The following is a 5,719-nucleotide window of genomic DNA, read 5'->3' on the forward strand; positions in this document are numbered from 1 at the left end:
ATTAAATTTAGGTAGAGTTATAATGCTGCATGAATCCCAGCGACTGGTTAGGTCCCACAGAGTTGGTCTTTCCCCCATTGTTGACGAAACAATGTCGTCTGGTGGGACCCAGGGGAAGAGCCTTCTCTGTGGCGGCACCGACCCTCTGGAATCAACTCCCCCCCGGAGATTAGGACTGCCCCCACCCTCCTTGCCTTTTGCAATCTCCTCAAAACTCATCAATCTGAGTATTGCATTGGCAGTTCTGCATTAGCAAAAACTTCAGAAGAGAAGGATTTAGGGGTAGTGATTTCTGACAGTCTCAAAATGGGTGAGCAGTGTGGTCGGGCAGTAGGAAAAGCAAGTAGGATGCTTGGCTGCATAGCTAGAGGTATAACAAGCAGGAAGAGGGAGATTGTGATCCCGCTGTATAGAGTGCTGGTGAGACCACATTTGGAATACTGTGTTCAGTTCTGGAGACCTCACCTACAAAAAGATATTGACAAAATTGAACGGGTCCAAAGACGGGCTACAAGAATGGTGGAAGGTCTTAAGCATAAAACGTATCAGGAAAGACTTCATGAACTCCATCTGTATAGTCTGGAGGACAGAAGGAAAAGGGGGGACATGATCGAAACATTTAAATATGTTAAAGGGTTAAATAAGGTTCAGGAGGGAAGTGCTTTTAATAGGAAAGTGAACACAAGAACAAGGGGACACAATCTGAAGTTAGTTGGGGGAAAGATCAAAGGCAACATGAGAAAATATTATTTCACTGAAAGAGTAGTAGATCCTTGGAACAAACTTCCAGAAGACGTGGTTGGTAAATCCACAGTCACTGAATTTAAACCTGCCTGGGATAAACATAGATCCATCCTAAGATAAAATACAGAAAATAGTATCAGGGCAGACTAGATGGACCATGTGGTCTTTTTCTGCCGTCAGTCTTCTATGTTTCTATCTTTGTCGTCAGGCATGGGGAAATTGATTCCCCTGGGCTGCTTCCACTTTACTCATGGTCTGTATGAGATGTATGATTGATGCATAACTAAAATGCCCCAAAAGGAATTTTTTTTAAAAAAAACCCATATTGCGCTATAATTTTTATGCTTTAAGGGTTATGTGCAAGCTGCTGTTGGTATTTTTCTCATCATTCCTCTATCATCCTTTTCCTCCCACTTAGGACTGTATGACTGTAACTTGTTGCTTGTATCCTAAGATTTTTATTAATATGGATTGTTTCTTCATTGCTTATTTGACCCCTATGACAATCATTATATTGTTGTACCACATGATTCTTGACAAATGTCTCTTTTTCTTTTATGTACGTTGAGAGCATTTGCACCAAGACAAATTCCTTGTGTGTCCAATCACACTTGGCCAATATAATTCTATTCTATTCTATTCTATTCTATTCTATTCTATTCTATTCCATTCCATTCCATTCCATTCTATTCTATTCCTTTACATACAGTATTTGGCTTTCTACCGAAAACAGGATTCTGTCTCATGCTAATCAATTTCTACGTTGTGTTTTGGATCCCTTTTTAATGAACCCACAAATTCATGAGTTCAGCTGCCATTGGAAGAATGTCAGAGTTGATTTGAAGCAGAAAATGCATTACATTAGCAAGATAGAGATCATTTGCAGATTGAGGTGGGTGGAGAAATTCCAAAGCTTTGGTTGGAAGTGAAGTATGGCTAATCAAACGGTTAATGTGATCCGAACAAGGTCAGTCGGTCTCGGATGCTGTAAAATTCAAGTTAGTGGAATGGCCAGAATTCTGTTCTGGGATAACAGTCAGCAGGAATACAAAATTTTACTATGAAAAAGTAAAGGTGGTGGTTTTTTTTTTTTTTTTTTAAATTAAACCTTTACAGGCAGTGAAATTCTGTGTGGGGAAATAGATGTGCATTTCTTCATATATTGTTCTATATCCTGTATTTATGGAAATAACATTATTAAAAAATATCTCTCTGTGTAAGAGAGAGGGGGACAGAATGAGAAAGAGGGAAGGGAGGGAGGGAGGGAGAGAGAGAGAAACAGGAAGAAAAAGACAGGGACAGAGAAAGGGAAAGAGAGAGAGAGAGAGAATGAGAGAGAGAGGGGGAAGGAAGGAAGGAAGGGAGAGAGAGGGGGAAACAGGAAGAAAAAGACAGGGACAGAGAGAAACGGAAAGGGAGAGAGAGAGAATGAGAGAGAGAGAAGGAAGGAAGGGAGAGAGAAACAGAGAAACAGAAAGAAAAAGACAGGGACAGAGAGAAAGGGAGAGAGAGAGAATGAGAGAGAGAGAGAGAAGGAAGGAAGAAAGGAAGGAAGGAAGGAAGGAAGGAAGGGAGAGAGAGGGGGGAAATAGGAAGAAAAAGATAGGGACAGAGAGAAAGAGAAAGGGAGAGAGAGAATGAGAGAGAGAGAAGGAAGGAAGGAAAGAAGGGGGAGAGGGAGAGAGAGAGATAGAAAGAGGGAAACAGGAAGAAAAAGACAGGGACAGAGAGAAAGAGACAGGGAGGGAGAGAGAGAATGAGAGAGTGAGAGAAGGAAGGAAGGAAGGAAGGGAGAGAGAGGGGTGGGTGGGAAACAGGAAGAAAAAGACAGAGACAGAGAGAAGGAGACAGGGAGGGAGGGAGAGAGAGAATGAGAGAGGGAGAGAAGGAAGGAAGGAAGGAAGGGAGAGAGAGGGGGAAACAGGAAGAAAAAGACAGGGACAGAGAGAAAGGGAAAGGGGGAGAGAGAGAGAGAGAGAGAGAGAGAGAGAGAGAGAGAGAGAGAGAGAATCTCTCTTCCAGATTCCAGCCTGCATAACTAGTCTATTTCGGAGCACCAGAACCAGGAATGGGTTGCAGCCAGTATGGGTTGGATCTTTTATAACCTATCCATAAGTTATAAAAATATTTATCTGTACCTATATTCTAGTATCATACATGTTTTTATCATAAACCCATTTTCCTTTTTTCTGTCCATTTATACCGCATTATCCAGGTGTTATAGTCATCCGAATCTTTTCTATCATTCATTGCCATAGTTAGCCAGTCCATCTCTGCACAATCGTATATTTTCTTAATTATTTCTCTATCTTCAGGTATTTTTGAATCGTTCCATCTTTGTGCATATACCATTCTCGCCGCAGTCACAATATGGATTAATAAATACTTTATATTCCTTGTATAGGTTTTTCTTATGATTCCCAGTAAGAATAATTCCAGTGTAAATTCAATGTTAGTTGATGTTATTTTCTGCAACTAATTATGTATTTTTCTCCAGTATTTTTATATTCTGAAGTTATTTGTTTATTTGTTCATTTGTTTAGTTGTTTGTTTATTTATTTGTTTGTTTGTTTGTTTATTTGTTTGTTTATTTGTTTGTTTGGATTTTTATGCTGTCCCTCTCTGAGGACTCGGGGAGGCTCACGGCACATACAAAGACACAATAATACAATTAATCCAATTAATAAATATAAAAAATATTTTAAAACTCTAACTTTAAAAACTTTAATTAACATTCATTCAATAAATCACACCAAAAACATTCTTTGGTCAGGGGGAAGATCTAATGACCCCAGGCCTGATGACAAAGATGAGTTTGCAAGCTCTTTTGGAAGGCAAGGAGGGTGGGGGCAATGTGAATCTCCAGGGGGAGCTGATTCCAGAGGGCTGGAGCCCCCACAGAGAAGGCTCTTCCCCTAGGTCCCGCCGCTGACATTGTTTGGTCAACGAGACCCTAAGGAGACCAACTCTGTGGGACCCCACCGGTCACTGGGATTCGTTTGGCAGAATGCAGTCTCAGAGATAGTCTGGTCTTATGCCATGTAGGGCTTTATAGGTCATAACCAACACTTTGAATTGTGTCCGGAAACCGATCGGCAGCCAGGGCAATCCGCGGAGTGATGATGAGATATGAGCATGTCTTGGAAGGCCCCAAACTGCATTTTGGACGATCTGAAGTTTCCAAACATTCTTCAAAGGTAGCCCCATGTAGAGAGAATTGCAGTAGTCGAACCTTGAGGTGATAAGGGCATGAGTGACCATGAGCAAAGACTCCCTGTCCAAATATTCACCAATTTTTGGCCAATGGCTATCCAACCTCTTCTTCAAAACCTCCAGTGGTGGATCACCCACAACTTCTACGAGGAAACCTTGATAAGGAGAAGGGTGGAAAGAAAGCCTGGAAACGATTTTGTTTTTATATCGAGAGGTACAAAGATTTATAAAACTCACGAGTCCTTTGAGGCAAGCTTTGGAGTTCATTCCAAGCCCAAACTTGGGACTTATAAACCAGCCATGTGTTTGACTTTCAAGAGAAGTGGAAACAGGAATAGCTAGCCTTTTATCTTCGGAGCCAATAATAAGAAAAGAAAACGCAACCCTAAAACATAATTTGCTATTCAAATTCGATATTGGATAACATAAAAAGGGGGATATTTAAATGGGGAACCCATACTCCAATTGAATCCTGCTGGAATGTTTTCCTAGTTTCCCATTGCTTAAATCACAAATGAAAGATAAATTAAAATCCATGGCACATTGAGAATCCAACACGAGTTTATTCTGGCTGGAAAGTCTGCTTATTTTGTTCCATGGGGCTAAATATAGAGAATCTACAGTTTATTCTCCCAGCGGTAAACTATCTTAAAAGCCAGCGTCTAACCAGAATAACACTTGCTTTGTGAGGTGGGGTTTTTGTAAACAGCAATAGGCTCAGAAGGGGGGGAAAGTTTTATGTGTAAATTCCTGGGAATTGGGGAGGCAAATACAGAAGGTTAGGATAATATTGAAAGAGATAACCTGACTTATTTACAGTGTGAAAACCCTGATGAATTCAGATAGCTCCTACTCTGTTTTTCTCGCCATTATAAATCTCCAGAACAAAAGAAAAAAAATTAAGAAATTAAGAACATGATACTAGATACAACTAGACACAAGAACAGTTTTCCCCCCGAACACCATCACTCTGCTAAACAAATAATTCCCTCGACACTGTCAACTTTTTATTAAGTCTGTACTTCTGTTTCTACTAGTTTTTTCTCATCATTCCTATCATCCTTTTCCTCCCACTTATGACTGTATGGCTGTAACTAGTTGCTTGTATTCTAAGGTTTTTATTAATATTGAGTGTTTTTTCATTGTTTATTTGACCCTTATGACAATCGGTAAGTATTGTACCACATGATTCTTGACAAATGTCTCTCTTTTTTATGTACGCTGAGAGCATCTGCACCAAAGACAAATTCCTTGTGTGTCCAATCACACTTGGCCAATAAAGAATTCTATTCTATTCTATTCTATTCTATTCTATTCTATTCTACTGTACTGATAGATGAGGAATAATAATAATAATAATAATAATAATAATAATAATAATAATAATAATAATATTGAAGGCAAAGTGGATAAAGAAAAGACCTGGTCATGGCTTACAAGTGGAACATTCAAAAAGAAGACAGAAGGTCTAATACTGGCGGCACAAGAACAGGCCATTAGAACAAATGCTGTCAAAGCCAGAATTGAAAAATCAACAGACGATCCAAAGTGCAGACTCTGTAAAGAAACAGATGAAACAATCGATCACATACTCAGCTGCTGTAAAAAGATCGCACAGACTGACTACAAGCATAGACATGATGCTGTGGCACAGATGATCCACTGGAACTTGTGACGGAACTACCATTTACCAGTGGCAAAGAACTGGTGGGATCATAAGCCCGAAAAAGTGGTGGAAAATGAGCAAGCAAAACTACTGTGA

This window comes from Erythrolamprus reginae, chromosome 6, assembly GCF_031021105.1.
Source record: "Erythrolamprus reginae isolate rEryReg1 chromosome 6, rEryReg1.hap1, whole genome shotgun sequence".
Taxonomy (NCBI): domain Eukaryota; kingdom Metazoa; phylum Chordata; class Lepidosauria; order Squamata; family Dipsadidae; genus Erythrolamprus; species Erythrolamprus reginae.